We start from the raw sequence: 26,794 nt of genomic DNA on the forward strand, positions 1-26,794 counted from the left end.
GATTATGAAGGAGAGAAACCTGCTATGACTGCCACCAGAAGTTTTTACAACTTTAATAAGAAAAGTAAAAGATATAAAAGGCATAAGAATAGGAAACAGAGACAAAACCTCTATTTCACATGTTATCCATCAAAAATCAAACAGAATCTACTTATACACCATTAAAACCAATAAGAAAATTAAGCAAGATGTTCAAATACAAGATATTAAAAAATCAATGTGTTTATCCTTACCAAATATAAAAAGTTGAAAAAATAAAAAAATTTAGAGGGGCAAAAAAGGATACTGCTCAAAAACCAATAAAACTACAAATTACCTAAGAATTAGCCTGGCAAAGTCTGTATATTTGGGGCAATAATTAGATGGAGATAATCTAGTTGTCTTGTGCTAGAAGAATAGCTAATTATGGAAGACATTTGCTGTGTAATACTATGCTGGCATTGAGAAACAATGAACTAGAGAGACGAACAGTAACCTAGTGTTGGGGCAAACATAAGTAATAGAATGAAACATATAGCATAAAGTTCTTTATGTAATGAAAAATATATGTCTAAAAAATCATCTGAAAACGTATATTAAATTTATTAGAGCAGGTACCTATGGTGAAGAGGATAGGAATGGAGGTATCAGAGATGATAGGAAAAGAAACAAACCAAGATGCTATAAAAATAATAAACTTCTGTAAATGGAGATGATAAAGAGCTCAACATTGTTTCACGATTAACCTAATTCACTGCATCTGAGTTTCGAATAAAGACAAAGAAAAACAAAAATTCCTAGGAACTTTCCCTCAATGTTTAATGATTAAAACTCAACAAGAAACATCACAGCTCATCAAATACACCATCCTCTTGTTTAATAGATGAGAAGATTTAGCCCCAGAGGGATTCACTCAGTTGTCAAGTTCACACATCGTTAATGATTGGTCTTCCAGTTCGCAGTTGTGCTCTCTTTTCTGTCCTGTGTGACCTTTCTGCTTGAGGAATGCTCTTACCATAAAAGTGCCATCCTTTGGTGCCCTCAACAAATTTACATTTCCAACTTCGTTAAATAAAATGCCACCCACCATTTATCTGAGTTAAATGATTCTTTCATTGCACTGCAGAGGATTCAGTTATGAGAGTATGATTGAAAAAATAGTCTGGAACAAAAAGAAATGCATGAGCAAGTATGTGAAGGATCAATTATCTAATGAAAACAACTCTGTTAATCACCTGAATGGAAACAGTAAAAAGTTTTAGGAAAGAGTTATTTTTTTCTGAATTGAGTCTTATGGTAAAGTGGTTTTAATCTGTGCAGGACTTTTGCAGCCAAAGCCCACAAGTCCTTGAGCTAATTTACTTTTTGACACTGCATGTGTCTAAGGACAGTATTTGAGGTACCATCTCAACTTGTTACCCATTACAGCTTCTAATCCATTATTGTCTACCTTCTTTAAACAAAACAAAACAAATGTATTAATTACTTACTGATTCAATAGAGGTCATTACTATTAATTTTAGTGAGAGCTACTATTTATTCAGCACTTAAACTGTCTCAGACATTTTAATAAACATGGCATGAAATCATAATGACCATTGGATAGATGAGAAAAATGAGCCTCAGGGCAGTTTCGTAACTTGCCCGTCATCAGATGAATTAGTGATAGAGTTAGACCTTCAACCCAAATCCAAAACCTTATTCTACACAATATAATACATATTCTAATACTGATCAGAGATATTGCAGATGCCTATAAAAACATGTCTGGCCTTTCCTGATGCAACAGTGGAGGTGCATTTTCTAGATGTGAAGAATCAGTTTAAAATGCAACTGAATTTATCTACAGGGAAATGAGTGCAATACTACTCTGCCACAATTGCAAAGTAACTTAAACGGTATTCACAGCATTGCTGATCTGTGTAAAATGAGGCCCTGATGTTTCTAGCACCAGCAAGATATTCAAAAGGCAATACTAATGATTAAAAAGGTACCAGACAACCATTTTTGTGTCCCAAGGGATGCCATTTATCGAAGAGGATATAAAGGGGCATAAACTTAAGGTCAAAGCTGAAGTATTCAAACCAGATATACTGCCAGGAAAAGAGAGCTGACTCCATAACAGAGATCCATCAAGCAGAAAAATAAAGGGACATTTTACGAAGAGGGGCTGTTGGCTAGTGACTGGCATTCACCTTGGTGTTTTATCCATGTCTTTCAACTTCCTGTGATTGGTGTTGGTGAAGACAATTTGCTGCAACAAGGAACTCTTTTCAGTGTTTGGAGGGCACAAAATATGGCTCCACAAGACAGACTTTGTATTATGGCTTAGTAACTTTTTAATTGTTAGACCCTGGGAAATATTTTAAAATTCTCTGAAGCTCAGTTTTCTCTGCAGTAAAATGGAGTAATAAATAATGCTTACTGACTTTTTAAAATTCTGCATCTAAAATGAATCAGAGTATGTAATCTTATACAATTGTTTTCTTAAATTTACCCTCTATTGTTACTGACAGTATCAGTGATGCCACTAAAATGATGTGATAACTGGGGAATAGGAAGAACAGAAAATAGCTCTGACAAAATATTCAAATAGAACAAAACTTTAAAAAATTATTTGTGAGACTGACAACACCAAATCTTTTTTCTGAAACACACCAAGGGCTGATGAAGAAATGGCTATGAACTAAGGTTGTGTGGTGTAGGTAATAATGCTATAACAGGCCATATCGACTGAGCTTGAGGTAGAATTCTCTTAAATGTGGATTTAACCCTTGACTGACCACCCTCCTAATAGTCAAAGAATATTCCAGAAAGTTAAGTCATAAAATTGTAGGTGGCACCTGAATGGGTTCTAGGTGGCTAATAGGGGAAGTATTTGAACCATGTCTGAAAGTCGTTCAGATAAGTACTGCTATGTCTGACAAACTGTGGAGTTGGTGGGATGAAGGAGGCACATGGCTGCAGGGCTCTAAAGAAAATCGCCTCAGGAAAGGTAGAAACTCATGCTGAATTGCATGGCCCAAGTAATAGGATCTGGGAGTCAGATAAAAGGTGAGGCTGACTATGGAGAACAGTATGGAGGTTCCTTAAAAAAACTAAAAAGAGAACTACCATATGACCCAGCAATCCTACTACTGGGCATATACCCTGAGAAAACCATAATTCAAAAAGAGTCATGTACCACAATGTTCACTGCAGCACTATTTACAATAGCCAGGACATGGAAGCAACCTAAATGTCCATCGACAGATGAATGAATGAATAAAGATGTGGTACATATATACAATGGAATATTACTCAACCATAAAAAGAAACAAAATTGAGTTATTTGTAGTGAGGTGGATGGACCTAGTGTCTGTCATACAGAGTGAAGTAAGTCAGAAAGAGAAAAACAAATACCGTATGCTAACACATGTATATGGAATATAAAAATAAATGGTTCTGAAGAACCTAGGGGCAGGACAGGAATAAAGACGAAGATGTAGAGAGTGGACTTGAGGACATGGGGAGGGGGAAGGGTCAGTTGGGATGAAGTGAGAGAGTGGCATGGACATATATACACTACCAAATGTAAAATAAATAGCTAGTGGGAAGCAGCTGCATCGCACAGGGGGATCAGCTTGGTGCTGTGTGACCACCTAGAGGGGTGGGATAGGGAGGGTGGGAGGGAGATGCAAGAGGGGGGAGATATGGGGATATATGTATATGTATAGCTGATTCACTTTGTTATACAGCAGAAACTAACACACCATTGTAAAGCAACTATACTCCAGTAAAGATGTTAAAAAAAAAAAAAAAAAAGGTGATGGGCATATCTCCATCTGGATACTGCTCCTCTACCCTCTCTACTGAGGAATAACTCTCTGCCCCAGCAATCAAATTCTATAGATTCAGAAAAGCCACCAAGGGCCCTTGAAGCATTGCTGTGTGTTGAAAGTCAATGTGGAATCTGAAGTAGATGTGACACTCTCTGCTTCTAAGGGACAGATGAGAGTAGTGTGACACTGTCTGCTTCTAAGGGATCCCTGGGAGGGACGGTGACCTTAATTACCGGCTTGCTCATACAGCCTGAGTTTTCACAGGTGTTATTGCTGCCTCATTGGGTAAGAGCCCCTGATTGCTCTCAAAAGAGTCTAAGTATGGATAACATATTACAGAGGGACTACACCAAGAGGTAAGTTGTCTTACTGAAAGGGTTTAAGGAATATTTGAGATACGAAGATTTGCTGTGTTTGGGAATCTCAAAAAGAGTTGGATATTTTTAAAAGGCTTATTGAAAATACAGGACTTCTTACTGATCAGAAGGTATAAGTTGGGTACATGAGATTAGGACAATGACTGTAAATGTGATTCATAGATAGCGGGGTGAAATGTGGGATTTCTAAATGACAAATGCTATAGATATTCAGAGAGAAAGAAAAATTCAGTGTGGAAACTCACCTTTAAGGAAGGCTTTATACAAGTTTGGGCAGAGCCTTAACTGCTCAGGCACACTTGAGAGGAATAGTGGGGTAGGGGTGGATTAGGAAGGGAACTCTACCTGGATGTAGAATGGAAGATGATCCTTGAACCTGAATCTCTAGGAACCTACTTCTTAGTCTAGCCCAGTCTCGGGACCCTTGAAAACGTGGAAAGCCAAGAGCTGATTTTAGGTAGTGTATGCCTCCTTCATCTCCAGTTCACCCCATCCGGTACTGAGTAGAAGAGTCATTCATCGCAGTTACCTCTGGGTATACTTAACTTAGCATACTGTCCTTAAGTTACTGGTTGCCAACTCCAAAACCTCTGGTTCTGAAAAGGTATGAACTTTAGTTTTTGACATTTTGTAATTTTTGATGCATCACAGAAATTTAATTCTGTTATAAGGCTGAATAACTAAACATACATTAAGATTATTTCTTAACTATTATTTTGCCAAATCATTGTGGTAGAGCTGGTTATCCTAAGCTGGTCAGAGTACCGACTGGTGTTATTATATTTTGATTTATTAATAAATGAAAAAATAGTTGCATAATGAATTTTTAATTTTCATCCAGTTTCTCTGTATGACAAAAGCTTTCATATTCTGTGGTCCATGAAATAATAAGGGAGATTAGGAAAAGGTATTATTAGCTGAGTGGAGTCAGATAGACCTAGGTTTTCATCATAGCTCCATTCTGTTCTCTGTGTGGTCTTTGACATTTATTCAATATCTCTTCACCTTGATTTCTCTGTCTGAGCAAATGATATGTGAGGAATAAATCACATATATTTATAACAACTAGCACTGTGATAGCATGTAGTAACTACTTAACAAATGGGTTGGAACATATTCCCTTTACCCTGATCAATATCAATCCAAGTAAATAAATTTGGGTTTTTTACCTTGTTATCCTATGTTCATTCAACAGAAAAGAAAAAAAAAAAGACATAATGTTTTATGTCTTTATGATTCTGCCTCAACTGTTAAAATATCACCAAGTACCTTGGGCTAGATGAAAGAGACACTGAGGTGTAATGCTCTAACTGATGCAGTTAGAGATTTCTGTGCCAGGTGCATTATATATCACTAACATTTGGGAAAACCATTCAGACAGACACCAATGGATTTTTGTATTTGTCAGAACTTTAAAATGTTAGACTATTTAATAGCTCTTGTCAGGACTGATTCTTTACTTAATATTGTGAATATAGGCATGGAAAACCTATCCTACTGATAAAGACAATATGAAATAAATGTTTCAATGCCAACTTATCCTTGAAAAGGTAGTCAGAGTGACTACTTAGATGAAAGTGGGCCTTAGGATGTGATTGTAATACCCTTGATCCACCACTTGAGGCAGGCCCATTTGCTGTTGGAATCAGGTAGCATTTCTAATAAACCTTACCTTCAATTGTATATCAATTTACAAAGCTTATTTCTCCCTTGATCCTCTTCACAATCCTTTTGGTTGGAAAACTCACTAATAGGCCCCTTTATATGGATGAGGAAGGTGACCCAATAGTCAAGTTAAATTATGGTTACTCTATGTATAATATATATGACCCTGAAACCCTGGATGACTACTACTACTACTACTACTACTACTACTATTAATAATATTAATAGTATTGTTCTGAGATTTTTAAAAATTGGATAATATATGTGTCTGGTATATGGTCAATACATGTTTTCTCCTACTTCTCAGCATAATGAAATGTGAATTTCAAACATCAAAGATAGGCTTGATGGAGTCACAATCTGAACAAGTCATTATCCTGAAACTCTTCAAAGAGATGTTATAATGCCTTACATTATCCCTGTATAAGGACAAACCTTATGTTGTTGGTATATTTCTATTTAAATGGAATATTTTTATGAAGGAGATCTGCCAAGTGTCCTTTGCATATGTGATAACACTGTGTCTTTTTAGGAGTGTCTTTTCATTGAACTGAAATGGCTCTTGGGTATAGTTAAGAGAGAATTGAATTTAGAAAGAAAGCTCTAGTCCCTAATATTGAATCTATCAGCAGCTTAATTTATGTGATAGGTAGCAAATTCCAACTCTGCAGCACTCAGCTTTTGCCTCTGAGTGCCCACCTTTGTATTAACAAAAACCTAATTATTTTGTTCAGTCTAGTGAGTAGTATGGATAAAATAGCCCAGAAAGACTGAAGAGCTTTAACCAGGAGTCCTGAGGGGAAAGTTGAATAAGAGAGGATAAAATAGTTGATGAGATTGGAACAGTGTCCAGATATCTACCAATCTTGTAGTCATTATACTTATCTATTTAATTTTGTTGCACTTTTTAGGCAAGACTAGGATATTCTTTGACCTAATAGGGAATCAGACAATATGATTGCAATTCCTTCCCTGCTCTTCAATAATTCTGTATGGTCGGATAAGTCAATTAACTAATCATGGACTCAAATTGTCAGTCTGAAATAAGAATAGTGATACTAAACACCAAGGACTATTTTCTATTTGTACCTTAAAGCTCCTAGAACTATGCCTATCACAAAGTAAATCTCCAGTAATTTTCTTTGTGAATAAAATAATGAGTCAAAGTATGAATTAATTAATTAATTAATGGATGAAGAGATTAATAAATGAATATCTCCCCTATTACCTTTATGGCAACATTGTGAAGGTAATAAAAGACAACCTTTGGCAACGTTTACCCCAAATTAGAAGGTGCAGGATCCATGCAAGACTCTTCAACACTTGACTAAATGCTCAGATGGGGTTGAATATATCATTTACTCAGTTTGGTACAAGACGTAGCCTTGTGCCTGACACATAGACTCCATACGGCCTCCTTATTTTCCTAATTTCAATCCTAATTTCAGTCTTTCAGATCATTCAAGTCCACATGGCTCTATCTCTTCTCTGAGATCTTACAGAGTTTGTCTGCCCAATGCCATCTAGTATTGAATTATCCTTTGTTTTATGACTGTGAGTGCTTCCTTGGAAAATTCCATAAGTGGATAACTCAAATAGCTTTCCAATCTACACTCTTAGATGATTTAATTTATAATGTTTTGAACAGGAGTTGTTATTACTCCACTCTTTTAATACAGGACAGAGAGGCTGGGAGCAAAGATTTGGTGTGATACCCAAGAAGGAAGGCATGCCTTGGAGTGAGAGATATTCAAGTTGAATCTTGGCTCAGCCGTGTCCTACACATATGACCTTGGACAAATTATATCTTCCTCTTATGTTTTTTTCCTATTTCTAAATAACTGATGACATGATACATACTCATGGAGTTCCCAATATTAACTGGGAATGTTTTTACAGCACCTAGGATACACTGGACAACTGAAATATGTTTTTTCCCTTTTCTCATCCACTTGTTTAACTACTTCTACTTCTATAAACCTCATTTATTTGCCTGTGATACAAATATTTAAATACATACTATATAATAGGTAGTGTGCTAGATACTGCTTGAGGTTCAGCAATGAACTAGAAAAGTCTCTCTCAACGGACCTCAGAATTAAGTTGGTGGTGATAAACATAAAAATAACTTAGTATAATGTAAGACATAAAAATAAATGATAAACAGAAGTAAAATATCATTGCTGTGAAAATGTAGAAAAAAGGATCCATTAATTACGCCTAGGGTAATTACGAATTTTTCATGAAATATGTCACATTGAAATTGGACTCTAGGGAGAACGAGCATAATTTTGATAGAATGAGTGAAAAGGAACATTAAAGACAGGAATAGCATAAAAATATGAAAGTTATAAATACTTTTAGGAAATGGTGAATGATTTAATTTGGCTGGAATATAGAGAGTTGTAAAAATATTGTAGAAGATGGGGACAGTCTGTAATGTGAAAATAAGTCATGGAAAAATTGAAACACTTTTTTTGAAAATTTATGCTCACAATTACCTTCTATATACACAAATTTGTACTGCTGTACCCAACAGATCTATACACTGACAAGATGTAAGTCCTCTGTCTAAGGCAGTGCTCACCAGGTTCTCAGAGGTTTTGAGATTTCCAGATTTGAAAGCCCTTCTTTTTCCATGTCCATAAGACCACTGGGGTTACCATGAAGCTACATTTCCCTGAGATATTTCTTCTCTTAGTGTATTTATTACAAAAGGGGCTGCTGAGCATAATAATGTTACATTGAGGCCATTGTGCTCTTTTGTTTGATGTTGACAGCTTCTCTCTAAGAATACCCTCTCTTTTATCTTATAGTCATTGCAGAGGCTCACCCAACTTTAATACCAGGGATACATGGGGGATAACATTTCTAATTGAATCCCTGGTATTCTTCCATGGATTAAAAAAAAAAAACGAATTAATCATATTGGGATTATATGTGAATTCTTAGATATGTCTTTTGTTTGTGATTTACTCAGATTATGCATCAGTGGGGAAATAATTAGCTATTTAATTAATTATTTTTGGGCAAGTGGCTGCTTCTGGTTCTGTCTGGGATCCAAAATAGGCTCATACCTCAATATTCAGGTTTCTGGGTCGTGTGGGCTGCAATTATATTGTACTTCTGGGCCATGAAACTTTGCTTTGAGTTCCCCATGTGGGACAGAGTTGGATAATATTGTTAATTCTGAATGTTGTTACGGGGCCATATAGTCACATTCGCAAGTTGGATGAGGTTGGGGATGTGTTGGAATTCATTATTATGAAAATTGGCCAGAAGCTCTTTTCTCTCCCCCTATGAAATAGATATATTTACAAAGTAATGAGAAAGTAGAAAATAATTGCATTCTATTACAAAGTCAATGTCCTTTATCTGATATGGGTTATAGGAGCCCCTATTTATATTAGTATTAGTCAGAATACCATTTGTGAGTGATAATAGTATATAAAAAGTCTAGAAAGGTCAGGAGCATCATTTTGGTAGTAGAATGAAATATTAATACATTGTATGCGGGTATCTTGTCTCCTAGTAGCCTTTATACCCTCATGTACAATATCAAGGTGAATATTTCCCAAAGGTAATTTATGTTTGCAAATAACCCTCAGTATTTATCTAAACCTCTTCCCTAACAAAGGGAAGCCTAAGGCACTAGGTTAAGAGCAGAACAATGTACTGTGCATCTCCATGTACAGAGTGATACTGAAAGCTAAGCAGACAGTTTAAGGAAGGTTTTAGTTTGAAGTAGAATTGAGGTACAAAGATAAAAGGACATACCTCTACACATATAATAGCAAACAGATCAAAGCAAGAACAGCAGGGTCTAAGAGATGAGGGTATTGCCACGTGTGTTTCCTACAGAACATACTTGACTTCGGACAAGACATGGAGATATATGGGAAGAATACCAAGGTATCTCAGATAACATAATGTGTACATTATGGGAGACAGGGAAATTAACACTTGTTGATTGAAGAGATTTCACTTTGAATACTTGATTTAGGAATTATAAATATGAAGGGTATATAAATTTTCTTGGGACCTATTAGGTGTTGAGCTAGGGAATATTAGGGTAAATGCTTCCACAATGATAACATAGGGCTTGCCTCGACAAGAGGGAAGGCAGGAAATTATAGCACTATTCCTCCACACTTTCAAACACCTCCTAAGAAACCACCATGCCCCAGGCATTTAGTCAGGCTTCCAGAGTGCTACCCACTTTGGGGGAAACAGGTTCAACATATGAAGGGGCAAAATGGGGATGGGCAAGGAGGGGAAAGAAGCTGATCATGTTACAAGGCAGTGTACAGTAAATATTGCCTAGATAGTACATAGGCTGATATATTAGGTCATGGAACAGTGCTGGGTATCTTTGAGTCATGATCACTAACAATGGAATGTTCAAGCAAAGCACAAGGAACACACTGATGATAATTTGAGGGTGATAATAAATTTAAGTAGATGAGCTAACATTACTTTCTAAAACAAAATCAAGAGGTGCTTTATTAAACAGCACCAGCAATTGATAGTCTAAATCAGAACTTACAGGTTGAGGCGAAATGCCCCCAGTCAGGCCTCCATGATGTATAACATAAGTTAATATAGCATAGTGTGTATAGATTAATAAACAATAACAATTGTTTATTAAGACACTGTTTTATATGCTGGGGAGACAGCAATGTAAAAAAAAAAAATAAAACTAGAGAGAGACAAATTCCTTCCCATCATGTACAAAAAATACTAGATAACTATATGCGATAAAGAGAAATACAAAGCAGTCGAAGGGTGAGTAGGGGTGGGTCCCCCATTTGAACATGGTAGCCTTTGAAGAATTTACTAAAGAGTTGGCATTTGAGTAAAAAGCTGAAGGAGGTGAGGAAGTCATGTAAATATTTCAGGAAACATTTCAATTACAGAGACAGGAAGCACAGATTCTTCAAAAAGGAGTCAGCCTGTTGTTTTTGATCAACAAGTTGTTTGATGTGGTTATAGCAGAATGATCAAGGAGAAGGGCTACCAGAAATAAAGCCTGAGAGTAAAAGGGGTGGAGCAGATAAAGCAAGTCCCTCATAGAAATCTGGCTGTAACTCTGAACAAGCTGAGAAGTCACTAGAGTGTTCCTAGCAGAGACTTGACATGACTTGACAGGAGAGCTCTGATCACTGTACTTAACACAGGCCATTGGGAGTGGGGTCAAAGGCAGAGGCAAGGAGATCCAGCAAGATTATTATAATAATCCAAGTAAGAGAAATGGTTGCTTGGAGCTGGATGTTAACAGCAGAGGCGGGAAGAAGTGGTCAGATTCATAATAGTACTACTATACATGTTACAGTACAGTACATGATTCTTCAGATCTAGAAAATGCACCTCCAGTGTTGCATCAGGAAAGGCCAGACATGTTTTGATAGGCATCAATCCTGAGAGGATTGATGAAGTAATTGGCTGTAGAGCATAATGGAAATAAAGGAGCCAACAATGATTCCATGATTCGGAGCCTGAGTAACTGAAAGAATGAAGTAGTTCTTGACTCAGATGGGAAATGAAGAGGTGGAGGAAGACAGGTGGGTGTGAAATAGAATTTTGTTGTAGGCATGTTAAATATAAAATGTCTGTTGGATATCTAAGTGTAGCTGTCACATAGGTAGGCTATGACAGAAGACTCACCAGTGAAATCTGTTTATCAAGCAAAGTTGAGTTACTTTAAACAATACTGTAGGAAGTGAGCACAGCACTTGGACAAGATCCTACTACTGTCTCAAAATGGGGACATGAGGAAGGGCATTTATAGGATCTTTAAGTTTAGACTTGAATGGTTTAAGGTAAATTATTTTAAGAGGGTTAGTAGTTGGGAATGGGCCAAGTTAATATACTTATTTAATTTTATTTTTTGGTTTTAAGATTTTATCAAGTACTACTAATCTTGTGATATTTTGTTTGGAACCACATTTTGGTGTAGTGGGTTATCGGATGAATAATTTTCACACTTTGTGAAATAAAATCCTCATTTATTTGTTCAGTTTGGCTACATTTCAAAAGTATACAAAAATATAATGTGCATTCATTTTAACAGCTTTATTATGGTCTTACTGACATACAAACATTATCTATATTTAAGGTATATAACTTGATGTTTTGAAATACATATACATTGTGAAATGATCACCACAATAAACTTAATTAACATATTCATCATCTCACAAAGTTAGCATTTCCCTGTGTGTGTGTTATGTGTGTGTGTGGTGAGAAGATTTAAGACCTGACTTTAACAAATTTCCATTATACAATACAATATTGTTAATTATCATCACAATGCTGTACATTAAATCTCCAGAATTAATTCATCTCCCGTAACTGAAACTTTGTACGCTTTGACCAACAATGAATTGTCATTACCTTTTCCCATAAGTTCCTGGCAGCCTCTATCTTACTCTCTGCTTTCAGGAATTTGACTATTTTAGCTTCCATATATGAGATTGTGCAGTATTTCTCTTTCCATGTCTTGCTTATTTCCCTTAACATAATATTCTCCCGCTCCATCTATGTTGTGGTAAATGGCAGGATTTCTTTCTTTTTTAAGACTGATTATTTCATTTTTGTGTATATATATATATATATATATATATATATATATATATATACACACAGGATTTCTTTCTTTTTTAAGACTGATTATTTCATTTTTGTGTGTGTATATATATATATATCACATTTTAAAAATCAGGATTTCTTTCTTTTTTAAGACTGATTATTTCATTTTTGTGTGTATATATATATATATATCACATTTTAAAAATCAGTCATCTGTCAAAGAACATTTAGATTGTATTTAGATTGTTTTCATATCTTGTCTATTGTAAATAATGCGTCCATGAACATGGCGATGTAGATATCTCTTTACAATCCTGATCTCCATTCCTGTGGATATATACCCACAAATGAGATTGCTAGATCATAGACTGGTTCTACTTTTAAATTTTTAAGCACCTCCATACCGATTTCTATAATGGCTGTGCTAATTTACCTTCCCCTCAACAGTGTATAAGCATTCCCTTTTCTCCACATCCTTGCCAACACTATTATATTTTGTCTTTTGGATAGCAGATTTCCTAACAGGTGTGAGGTGATAGCTCAATGTGCTTTTGATTTGCATTTCTCTGATATTTAGAACTGGCAGGCAGAGTGCTGTCTACTTAATGCAGTTTTTTTGTTTGTTTGTTTCTTCAGTTTATTTGGGATTTCTTTTTCTTTTTAAATTTTTACTGGAGTATAGTTTCTTTATAAACTTAATGCAGTTTTAAGCATTCCTAAGAATCCTTAATTTGAGGTCATAATTTGGAACAGTCTTTTGGTGATTAAAGGTTGACTTACATCTCTTTATAATTGCAATACATAGATCCAAGAGTAAGTACTCTGGGTTCCAAAACTGAATAGGATAAAAACAGTACCTAGAAAGTCCTTTCCATCGAAGCTCCAGATTAATTTTTCTCTGAGGTTTTTCACAACAGATGAAATCTTTGAGTTTAAAATTGTGAAGAGTTGTTTTTTTGTTTATTTGTTTTTCTGTTTTTTTTTAAATTTATTTAGTATGTTGAAAAAAAGCTGTATGTGTTGGTTTTAAGGCTGAGTGCACTGGGAGAATCCTTTGTAATGATAACTTATATCACCCTGTGATAAGGGAGTGTCCAGGAATGGTTGGAGTACTTCCAGAGAGCTAAGATTCTCAGTTCATATGGAGAGTAGATAGACTTCCAGGAGAGTTGGCCTTGTGGTCATTAAGGTCAGAGGTGAAACATTAGGCCAAGGAAGTTCGAGAGTTTCTGAAACTTGGGCTCATTTATGTTTTTGTGCTTTTTCAGGTGGAATTCACAGAACAAAACCATTTTAAAGTGAACAGTTCAGTGGTTCTTAATATGTTGACAATGTTTTGCAACTATCACTCTTGCCTAGTTTCAAAATATTTTCACTACCTCCAAAAGAGACCTTATACCCATTAAGCCTTAAGCAGTCACTTCTCCTTCCCCCCTTTCCTCAGCCCCTGGCAACCACTAAATAAGCTTTCTGTCTCTATGGATTCAGCTATTCTAGATATTTCATATAAATGGAATCGTACAATACATTATCTTTTATGTCTTGCTTCTTTCACTCTGCATAATTGTTTTGAGGTTCATTCACATGGTAGCAAGTGTAAGAATTTAATTCCTTTTGTGGTTGAATGATTTTCCGCATTTTGTTGATCATTCATCCGTTGATGGACATTGGGTTGTTTCTACCTTTTGGCTATTGAAAATAATGCTGCTATGAACATTCATATGCAAGCATTTATATGAATGCCTGTTTTCAATTATTTGCGGTGTATACCTATTAATTTAAGCTTGATAATTATTTTTTTCCCTTTTACCTTATTGACTATTGAATGTGATATGGACAGTACAGTTTTAAACAGGAGGAAGTACCTTACAAAGCAACCTAACAACAATATTAATAAAATGAGTGCTTCCATCATTAAATAGCTTGAGCCTAGGTAGGAAAAAAAGTCAGGCAATTCTTTTTCTTTGTTGTACTGTTAAAGCTGTGGATTTTCAAAAAAGAAAAGCTTTACTCTATCTTAAGAATAGATACACAATAACCTAAACAAATCCATGGCCTATCTGGGAAAATTGTATAAAATCCTTTGATTGTAAGCAATCAAAGGGTCATCAAGATTTCGGCTCCAGTTCCTGCATCTTCTAGAAAATATAGTTCTTGACTGAACAGCTGCTTCTCAAAAAAAAAAAATCTGTACTTTATGGAAGAGAATGTAGATCTTTGGTGGATGTTCTCTGCCTCTCTACAGCTTCCCATCTCTACTAAGATCTATCCTATGGTCATCAAATTTCCTTGTGCACCCTTCTTCCCAAGCATAGAACATATTCCCTACTTCTATCTTGCTCCCTCCACAAAGGAGAAAATCTCAGATTCCATACAGATACTTTACTCATCTCATAGACTGAATCTCTGGATCATCACAATACTTTCCATAAAATCAGATATAATGTACAATGCAGAAAACAGGGACAGAATACTAAACTGAAAACTCCCTTCTGGAGATAAAAGAATAAGAGACACATAGCAGTCACTAGTCTATGGCAATAATGAGATCCTCCAGGACTGGCATTGTAAGGACCCCTATCCTGTGGTTGGGAGATTTCCTTGATTAGATAGTGATACTGATCCTTGGGAGGAATTATATTACCTATTGCCCTTAATTGTTCCTGGGTTCACTGTCTTGAAGTTTCTTCCTCTTTTCTTTCATGACATATCTAAAATTTTCACAGCCTACTCTATGACCATGAACGTTTAAATGGTCAAGGGTTATTTTTATAATTTTTAATTTGTGCTTTGATTCCTTTAGCAATACAATCCCCTCAGAAATTTAGAATATTTTCAACTATGTGTTTGTAGTCAATTCCATGGGCAAGTAATTATATCTAACATAGTTTCCTAGTTTTGTTTCTTAAATTTGCTTTATTTCTTGACTTTCTCATCCACATTCTAGCTTGAAACCACCTAAAACACTGGACTTAAGTGGGATGTACCATTCTTAATGTGGTATTTGCAACAGAGCTGAAGCACTCTATTTAGTTTGAGGAGATTTAGTGATTCTTTGATGCACAAAGTCTTTGACAACATGATATCTTGCTATTTGTGAGCCCCAAAGCAGGAAACTTTTCCCATCTGTAATGCCCTTAATCTCTAGACTTTCTGTAATTCCTTTGATCTCTGCTTGAAAATGTTGCAAACTTTGCTTGAGTTCATTTCTTTTTAGAATACTCTGGACAGCCAGTAGTGGCCACACATACTAAGATTCTGACTCAATCTAACCATTTCCTCTAGAACTATAGGACCTGTAGGCAAATTGTTGCACCAAATATTTTGTCACAGTAAAACAGAACTCTTTTTCTTTCCAAACTGCTTTGTCTACTTCCTTGATGCCCGCTGGTTAATCAATAAGCCAACATCATGTGGGTTGTCGAATAGCACTACATCTCAAGTGACAGGCTAGTTAGAGTAATGAAACTGCTATTATAATCACCAAGTTTCAGGGGCTTAACACAATAAAAATTTTTTCTCACTTATCTAATTTGAGTGCTCCTGGAAAGCTATAGGGCTCTGTGGTAGGCAATCATTCAGTGATCCAGAATGATGGAAGCTGTAATATCTTTCAGATGGTGGTTTTGAAGGTTGACAATGACATTGATATCAGGCTGACAGAGGCAGAGAGATGAGATGTAGAGAAAATTGTATCTGCTTCTTAAACCCTTAGGCCTGAAAGTGACACACATCACTTCCATTCACATTCTGCTGGCAATAATTATAATTTTCGTTTAATCCTACCTTGATGTAAGGGGACTGAGACCTATAGTTCTTGTTTGGACAGTTAAATCTCAGAATGTCTCTACCTTATAGAAAAGGAGCATAAATCTTTGGGGTCAGTTAGTCATCCCTGCTCCAAATGTTAATTTAACAATTAGGTTTATTGTTAGCTTAAGGTGCTAATTTATACCATTTAATTCTCACAATAAACTTTAATGTCGGCATAATAAATTTTACCTCCCCTATTTAATCAAATGGAGGTTAGAAATATTAAGTTATTAACCAAAGTAACATGGAAAATATTGGGGTCAGAACTCTTAACAATGATTTAATGATGTTAATGCTTTTCTTTTGTCCTTGACATCCTGTGGAGAGTGGCAATTACAATTATTTTAAAAGGTGGAGTTTTTTTTTAGAAATGTTTGTTAGTTTTAACTAATTAAGAAAATTCTCCAGAATTTCATAACCACAGTTATCATTCACATATATTAATGAGTGCATACATTGTGCCAGGCACTGTGTCAGTGATAATCCTGAAGGCATATGTTAGTAGATACAACTTTTCTTAAGCTGTAAAACCCAGATATACAGCTCTGAATGGAGACAGCTACACTGAAGAAAGTCAGCTAGACCAAGAATATCTAATTCTATTTTCATGAATTTAGTCCAGCTCTTGGGCTCTCTTCATGGAGCTAAAGCCCTTCTATGTTGAAGTCATATAGGCCAAAGATCCACTTAGATCTGCTTGCACAGCTGAGATAATCTATATCCTTCAAAAATCATTATCCAAAAAAATTAAGGATAAATATAGAATCATAGGAAAAAAATTAAGAGATAATAACAGTCTATCATACAAGTATATCTTTGTGTTTCCTACCATATCTAAGATTGTTTCCAGTGCCCATTAGACCTTCGCTTCTACCGCAACTCCAAACAGGAGACAGACTCCATTTCAAGTTCCCTCATTTTCTAGCATGAGATTATTTCCCAGAAATGTGGTGACACTAATCAGCATAGAACATACCCTCAAGTGTTCTGATCAATCATTTTGGCTCTTTCATAGTCCTGTCTAAAAGGGAGAGGGAGAGGGAGACTCTGTTTTTACTCAGGCCCTCCCCTTTGGTTCTTTCCAGTCACAGAGACCACCATTTGCTTAAAGAATTGGCTCTAGGCAAAATCTTGCCCTACAGCTTCAACAAGATTTCCTGTGCACGTAGTATTGGAGCCATTCTGACAGTCCAATCAATATAACCACAGTTGGATGTTGTAAAAATAAAAAAAGGAAAAAACAAAAACAAAAACATTATTTTAGAGGAAATTATCTCTGCAATTTATCCATTCATCTTTCCCACTAAGTTACTCCTCCATTCACTCATTCATTAACTCACCTATTCACTCATTCACCCATTGATATGGACCAAATGTTTGTGTCTCCCTAAAAGATTCATATTTGGAAGTCTAACCCCCATTGTGATGGTATTTGGAGACAGGACCTTTGGGGAGATGATTAGGTTTGGATTCGGTAATGAGGATGGAACCCCCATGATAAGATTGGTACCATTGTAAGAGGATAAAGAGTGTAGAGCTCCTTTTCTCTGCTATATGAAGACACATCAAGAAGACTGCTGTCTATGAACCAGGAAGCAGGCCCTAACCAGATACCAAATCTGTTAGCTCCTTGATCTTGAGCTTCACAGATTTCAAAATTCTGAGAAATAAATGCCTGTGTCTAAGCCACCTTGACTATGGTAATTTGTTATAGCAGTCCAAACTTTCAAAGACAATCATAGTGAAAGATCACTCTATGCAAATTATCATGTGAGGTGTTTAGCACAGGAAGATGGTCAAAACAAAATCCCTGTTCACAGGAAGTTTTCAGGCTACTGTAGAAGTAGATGGATAAAGAATAATTACAGCGCTAGAATGAATGTGTATGTAAGATGAGAGCAAAAGAGAAAGAGCACATTGACTTGCCAGGGTAATCAGTTCAGATATTCTGGAAAAGGTAGCTTGTGAACTGAGGAGACTTAGCACACAAGTAGCAAGAGAATATTCCAGGGCAGGAGAGCAGCAGTTTTGGGGGGATAGGAATGTGAAACAGAATGGCATATTTACTAAAATGAGCAAGTTCTTAATATCTGTAGTATTATACAGTAGAAAGACCAAAAGACATGAGGTTGGTGAAATAGGTGGAGGACAGAACATCAAGACATTTTAAGGAATTTTGACTTTATATTGAAGGCAACTGAAAGTATACAAAAGTTGTCAATCATCCCTGCTTGATATCTGTTAAAGCATGTTAGGGAGTTTTAGAAGGTTTTTCTACATCCAGGTTCAGCTCACATGTTAGAAGTACCCACACTTGTATATAAAACAGTAATTTATTAAGGGTAAATGGTTTAATGGAATCTCATACATTCATGACCAAGACTCATGAGTGTAGTATTTCTTAACAGAAAATCATTACTTCTGTTGGCACCAGACCATTAATCATAATACATTCTTTTGTTAAATCCTGGTGTTCTTGAAAGGGTAATTTATAGGTCAAGTCTCACAAATGCTTGGTTCAGAATAACTGAGGCATTGATGAAAAATGCATTTCTTATATCTGCAGTTCACTAATAAGCTTAAATATGATGAGGAGACATCTGTCATAATTCAAGTGTATTTCAACTCTGGCCAGTTCACATAAGCAAAAAGCTATACAGAGGCAGATTGAGTTTTTTTCTTCTTATATACCTAGATGCTGGCCTTTGGGAATCTATAAATGCTTAAATGTTGTATAGCATGAGATAGTTTGGGGTCAAGGTAAGAAAGCAGAGAGGGGAAGAAATTCAATGTAGAGAGACCAGAAACCTCCAACAACTTATGGCTTTTTGTTTTTTATTGAAGCATAGTTGATGTACAATCTTATATAAGTTACAGGTGTACAATACAGTTTGAAGTACAATACAATTTGAAGTTTTTAAAGTTTATACTCCATTTATAGTTATTTAAAAATTTTGGCTATATTTCCAGTGTTGTACAATATATCCTTGTAATATTTGATACCTAAGAGTTTATAACTCTTACTCTCCTACCCCTATATTCCCCCTCTCCCCTTCCCTCTACCCACTGGTAACCACTAGTTTGTTCTCTATATCTGTGAGTCTGCTTCTTTTTTGTTGTATTCACTAGTTTGTTGTTTTTTTTAGATTCCACGTATAAGTGATATCATACAGTGTTTTTCTTCCTCTGTCTGATTTATTTCACTTAACATAATACTCTCCACGTCCATCTATGTTGTTGCAAATGGCAAAAGTTCATTCTTTTTTATAGCTGAGTAATACTCCATTGTGTGTGTTTTTATACCACATCTTCAATATCCATTCCTCTGTTGATGAAAACTTAGGTTGCTTCCATATTTGACAGTTGAAAATAATACTGCTATGAACATTGAAGTACATGTGTCTTTCCAAATTGGTGTTTTTTGTTTGTTTGCTTGTTTTTCAGATAGATACCCAGGAGTGGAATTGCTGGGTTATGTGGTAGTTCTAGTTTTAGTGTTTTTGTTTGTTTGGTTTTGTTTTTCCGGTACACAGGCCTCTCACTGCTGTGGCCTCTCCCGTTGTGGAACACAGGCTCCGGACGCGCAGGCTCAGTGGCCATGGCTCACGGGCCTAGCCGCTCCGCGGCATGTGGGATCTTCTCGGACCGGGGCACAAACCCGTGTCCCCTGCATCGGCAGGCGGACTCTCAACCACTGCGCCACCAGGGGAGCCCAAGTTTTAGTTTTTTGAGAAACCTTCAGACTGTTTTCCACAGTGGATGCACCAATTTACATTCCTACCAGCAATTACAGGTGTTCCCTTTTCTCCACATCCTTTCCAATATTTGTTATTTGTGTGTTTTTGAATGATAGGCATCCTGACGGGTGTGAAGTGATATCTCAAGTGATATCTCATGCAAATTGTGATTTGCATTTCCCTGATGATTAGTGATGTTGAGCACCTCTTCATGTGCCTGTCCGCCATCTGCGTGTCCTCTTTGGAAAAATGTATATTCAGGTCTTTTGCTCATTTTTAAATTGTGTTGTTTGTTTTTCTAATGCTGAGTTGTATTAGCTGTTTATATATGTTGGATATTAACCCCTTATGGGTCATGTCATTTGAAAGTGTTTTTTTCCCATTCAGCAGGTTGTTTTTTCACTTTGTCAATGGTTTCCTTTGCCGTGCAAAAGCTTTTAAGTTTAATTAGGTCCCGTTTGTTTATTTTTGCATTTATTTCCTTTGTGTTAGGTGGCAGATCCAAAAAATATTTCTACAATTTATGTCAAAGAGTGTTCTGCCTATGTTTTCCTCTAGGAGTTTTATGGTTTACAGTCATACGTTTGGGCTTTAATACATTTTGAATTTATTCTTGTATGTGGTGTTAAAATTATAGTCCAATATCACTGATGAACATAGATGCAAAAATCCTCAACAAAATATTAGCAAACTGAATCCAATAATACATTAAAAGGATCATATACCATGATCAAGTGGGATTTATCCCAGGGATGCAAGAATTTTTCAGTATCCACAGATCAATCAATGCCATATACCACATTAACAAATTGAATAACAAAATCATATGACCATCCCAATAGATGCAGAAAAAATCTTTTGACAAAGTTCAGCATCCATACATGATAAAAACTCTTGAGAAAGTAAGCATAGAGGGAATGTACCTCAACATAATGAAGGCCATATATGACAAACCCACAGCTAACATCATACTCAATGGTGAAAAGCTGAACACATTTCCTCTATGATCAGGAGCAAGACAAGGATGCACATTCTCATCACTTTTCTTCAACATAATTTTGGAAGTCCTAGCCACAGCAATCACACAAGAAAAAGAAATAAAAGGAACCCAAATTGGAAAGGAAAATGTAAAATTTTCACTGTTTGCAGATTACATAATACTATACATAGAAAACCCTAAAGACACCACCAGAAAACTACTAGAGTTCATCAATGAATTCGGTAAAGTTGCAGAGTAAAAAAATTAACACACGGCAATCTATTGCATTTCTATATGCTAACAGTGAACTATCAGAAAGAGAAATTAAAGAAAAATTCAATTTACCATCGCATCAGATAGAATAAAATACCTAGGAATAAACCTATCTATGGAGGCAAAAGACCTCTACTCAGAAGACTATAAGACACTGATGAAAGAAATTGAAAATGACACAAACAGATTGAAAGATATACTGTGTTCTTGGATTTGGAAGATTTAATATTGTTAAAATGACCATACTATCCAAGGAAATATACAGATTCAATGAAATCACTTCAAACTACCAATGACATTTTTCACAGAACTAGAATAAATAATTTTAAAATGTGTATGGAAACACAAAAGACACTGAATAGCCAAAAGAATCTTGAGAAAGAAGAACAGAACTGGAAAAATCACACTCTCTGACTTCAGACTTACTACAAAACTACAATTATCAAAACCATATGGTACTGGCACAAAAACAGACACATAGATCAATGGAAAAAAACAGAGAGCCCAGAAATAAACCCACACACTTATGGTCAACTATCCACAACAAAGGAGGAAAGAATATACAATGGAGAAAAGACAATCTCTTCAATAAGTGGTGCTGGGAAAACTGGACAGCTATGTGTAAAATAATGAAATTAGAACCTATGGCTTTAAAACAGACCAATGCTTTCAAATAATATGCATTAATAGTCTATAAAAAGGAGATCTGGATACTAGCAAACTTTACTAATATCCTGAATCCTCTCACTTCAGTCTTGACTTTGCCATATGCTATTGGGTTGGCCAAAAAGTTCATTCAGGTTTTTCTGTAAGGTGTTATGGAAGAACCCCAACAAACTTTTTGGCCAACTCAATATATAATAAAGAGAAGCCTAAACAGTCCTACCTGGGAGTTCTCTGAAGAGATGTTTGTGATGTATTTGCAAGAAAAAAAATTCTGCAGATAGAAAAAGAGAATAATATTTGAGAAAGAGGTAAAAATATGTAGAAAGAAAATAATATAATATTGTATTAGTTCCCTAGGGTTACCATAATAAAGTACTACAAACTAGGTGACTTAGAACAATGGAAGTTTATTGTCTCACAGTTCTGGAGGCTAGATCTCTGGGTGGGCAGCAGTAGCCTCTTTGGAACCCAGAAGCAAATTACATCTGTGTGCTGAGCTTCCTGAATGATTGTTACTACACGTACTCCAGTCTTATATATGGGCAGGAGAAACAGAAAATAATGCAAAAATGTGTCTTCCTACATCACATTTCCCTTTTCTATTGCTTTTTTGTGTTTTGGAAGGCAAAGTATTTTATTTTTCCCCTAGTCTCCATGCATTCAGTGAAGCTCCTTTCTTTGATACTTTCTGTGTCTTAAGGGCTGCCTCCCTTTCCAGATAAAGCTTTGACCCACAGCTCTCAGATCACTGCCACCTGCTTATTCACACGGTGCTAATTATAACACTAGTTCATGTGACACACTATAGTAGTTAAATAATAAGCATGCAGTGACCTGCAATCCTTTAAGCTTCCATGTGTGCAAAGCCCTTAAGAGTCTCTTCCCCAAACACAGCACAATCTTCTGATTTTTAGAAGCAGCATCTTAGCAAAAGCTTAGCCTTAATTTCATGGCAAGAACATTCCTGTTTCCTAACCCTGTCAACCTTCACTCTGACTGGCGTCCAGATTAATAGTTATTTAGCTGCTGAACAATTATGACAGGCGATTAATTAGTCTCAAGGAGCAGCCACTTGTGCTGTTATTAATCAGCTCATCACCAGACAGAAAAAGAAGGAAAGCAGTCTGTATTTGTTACAAAATGGGCTAGGCGGGCATTACTAAGGCAATAAGAAAAGGTCATTGTAGAGCTGAAAGCATGATGAGCAGGTTTTGTGAGATTGATGAGGGAGAATTATTTTCTGTATATATTATGAGAAGAAAAAAAGACTGTTCAGTGCAGTGTGGTGAAAGAAACTTAATGCATAGGGAATGGTCTCCAGATGTGCAAAGTACTTAAATCTTATACCATAGGTATAAAGGGATATTGCTGAGTTAAGATGTAAGGTGAGCTGTTGACTGTTTCCTCATCAATTCTGAAAATTAAGTAGGGAATTCATTTATGCTTAGTGATCCATGCCAGAAACTTTTGTGCCAACTTCCATTTCTCATTTACCCTCATTCTCTACAATCTACCCTCAATCTGATCCCTTTACCACAACACAGATCTGTCCTGCTCCATTCTTCCTACCATTATTATAATTGTAGACCTTATCAGCTCTTGTCTAGATTACTGAAATAACCTTTTTCTTGACTAGTGTTTCATGTACTACACTGCAGTCTTGGTGATTTTTACCCTTAAAATGAAAATAGGGTGGTGGCATCTTTCTGATTAAAACAACAAATGGGATTGTGGCAAAGTCCTTGACATGACTTGTTAGCTTCACCCTGAATACTCAGCATCGAGGTGGAGACCACTGCTCTGAAATAAGACAACCTGGCTTGAATTCTGCTACTTTTTCTCACTCGCTGTATGATCTTGGGCAAGTCACCCAACTTTTGCTTTACTCATCTGTAAAAATAGGATAATAATAATATCTACATCATAAGAAGCATGTGAATTTTCAATGAATGGATACATATAAAGTACTTACTACTGTGTCTGGAATACACAGATAAATGTTAGCTATTGTAATTTCTAGCCATGTACCCAGCCCTATTTTCTTAAATAAACCATGTAAATTTCCACCTTCACACCTCTGATTTTTCTCTTTCCTCCGTCAAGAAAGGACTCTCATAGGCACTTCTCATTCCAGTTTATGTCTTGAACAGACAGCCATATTCAGTGTTCAGCGTAAAAGTTTAGTCACCTTCTCTAAGATGCTTTTTCTAACTCTCTCTGCTTAGATGGAAGTGAACCTTCTCACCACCTTGCCTCCCTCTTATGTCACACTGTCCCATATCTCTCAATCACTTCAATATGAGATTACATTTAATGTCTTTAGACTAGATATTAATTTCCTTGTGACAAAAAATGTTTTCTTCCATCTATATTGCCCCAGCACAATGCCTCACATGCGGTAGGAATTTAATCAGTATTTTGAATGAATGAGTGAATATTGCAAGAAAAGTTGGCCAGACAAGTAGAGATAACAGGTAAATATCCAGTGAAATAATCAAACCTCTCCAAACTGGAGATAAAGCCAGGAGTTGATACACTGACTGATCCATATACTTAAATCAGTATTAACTCTCTGAGGCATTGCTGTAATTGGACTTTCGGGAATGTACTCTGGGTTTGAATAATTAGTGATGAGGCAAATGCTTTGAATCTCACTGCCTATTAAAATTACCATCATATGGAGAATGAGATTTAAAAAAAAACTAAATAGATGAGGTTCCTTCTAGCACATTGTCAGAGGACATTTCTGATTGCCAAATTGTCTCTTTATGAGGCTCTTCTGGGGCACCAGGGAATTACCAATAATCTATGGCAGAGAGGTCTCAAGGTTTCCATTTCATTTAAACTACAGAGCCTGTGTGAGGAAATATGTCATTAAAAATCTGAGTCCCATTCTCATCTCTCTCCCTGTTAGAAGCTCCTCCTCACTTGCTAGTAACACCTGTGTGGGGAAAAAAAAAAGGTGCTTGCACTTCTTATTTTCTACATTAATCATCATTTATACAACAAGCATTAAGGTAGCACAAGCACAAGCATATGACTTCAGGTGGGTAATAAACAGCAGGGGCAGATCAACTTTATACAAAACAAAGACACTATTTTCACATGATTCAATTTACTCCTGCCTGCCTGGATGAGTTTAACTACACCAGAATCAGCTTTTGCAAAGCACCTGAGGAAGTACTTAAACGTAATTGTACTCTGAGATCATTACTGGAGTAGTTAATCAGGTGCAAACTAGGGCAAAGGCCTTTTGGGTTTGCTCCCATTGGAAGACTGTCCTAGGTCCCAATACCAGGTTGAACCCTATTTTTGACTGTACAAAATATTAAATATTAGTGGTAAGATATATTCCTTTTTCAGTCTCACAGAAATAGCCAAAACATTAGATCAAATATTTCCCTTATGTTGAGACTATTTTATAGAGGACCTCATGTAAGCAATTGAACCAAAGATAGTTAGAAGAGAATTAACAGGAGGAAAAGAAGAGTCTATGAAATGAATATAAGAACTGCTCATCTGCATAGTAAGAAATCACAACATATCCGTGCTGCCCAGGCACTGCTGTAAAGTAAGGAAGGAGATATATTTTAGTGTCTGCAGATACAATTTGAATTTAGTTCCACTAGTTTTTTTAACCTTAGATGAATAACTTAGCCTCTCTGAGCCTGTTATCCTTCTATAAAATGAGTGTAATAAAGCTCACCCCACATGGGTTGTGACAAAAGGGAAACTTGTACTGTAAGCCTCCTAAGTATTAGTCTCATCCCCTGTTGAGATTTGGCAGAGCAGATCCGGACTTGGTTGCATTAGTCACACTAAGGATGTTGTTCAGTTTTCTGAGTTTGATAGGGACACAGAATCTAGGTTAATAATTGCCACTGTGATACTTCAAAAATAGTTAATGCAATAGTTTCTTTTTTTTTTGGAAATTTTTCTTCCTTTACAGTTTTATATTAATGACAAAATAGCAAATGTTCCTCTCTTCCCCAACTAGCAGTGATAATCAGATCACTTATGATTATCTGTCACAATGGGAACCATAACAGTACCCATGGTAAGGACACTATCATACTGGCTGCAAAGCTGGTTCACAGATCTAATAAATACAAGAATTTAGGCAACCTTAAACATCTTTTTAGGCAACCTTAAACATCTTTTTAGGCATTTTTATTTTATTTATTTATTTTATTTTATTTTATTTTATTTTATTTTATTTTATTTTATTTTATTTTATTTTATTTTATTTTTTGTGGTACGCGGGCGCCTCTCACTGTTTTGGCCTCTCCCGTTGCGGAGCACATGCTCCGTTCATGCAGGCTCAGCGGCCATGGCTCACAGGCCCAGCCGCTCCGCGGCATGTGGGATCCTCCCGGACCGGGGCACAAACCCGTGTCCCCTGCATCGGCAGGCGGACTCTCAACCACTGCGCCACCAGGGAAGCCCTAGGCATTTTTAAATATAGTGATAGGACATCTAATATTGGAAATTTTATGAATAGCATTACCTCTTCTTCCCTCATACTTTCTGGGAAGTGTTTCGTCTGTTTCTTTGTGAGTCAAAATTCATCTTCACACTGGATATCACTGGATGTTTCTTCTGGCTAATGCACATCCTAACAAGAACTTTTCTCTCCCTTTGAATTTTCTAAATATCGATCTGTTTCAAACACTTGACCCTCTTGTCAAATAATTCTCCCATTGACCTATGTATTTTTTCTCCGCCCTCGTTAGATTTGAAGCTCTTCTCCATAATTGCAGTGCTGCATGTAAAACGTGTCTCAAGAAGTTAGGATTGTTCCAAAATTTTTATGCTAAGGTGCTTTCTATTAAAATAAGTTTAGGATTGAAACAGTATATTAGGTTAGGAATATATATTAGGTTAGGAATATATATA

Source organism: Grampus griseus, assembly GCF_964374135.1.
Source record: "Grampus griseus genome assembly, chromosome: 8".
Classification (NCBI taxonomy): Eukaryota; Metazoa; Chordata; class Mammalia; order Artiodactyla; family Delphinidae; genus Grampus; species Grampus griseus.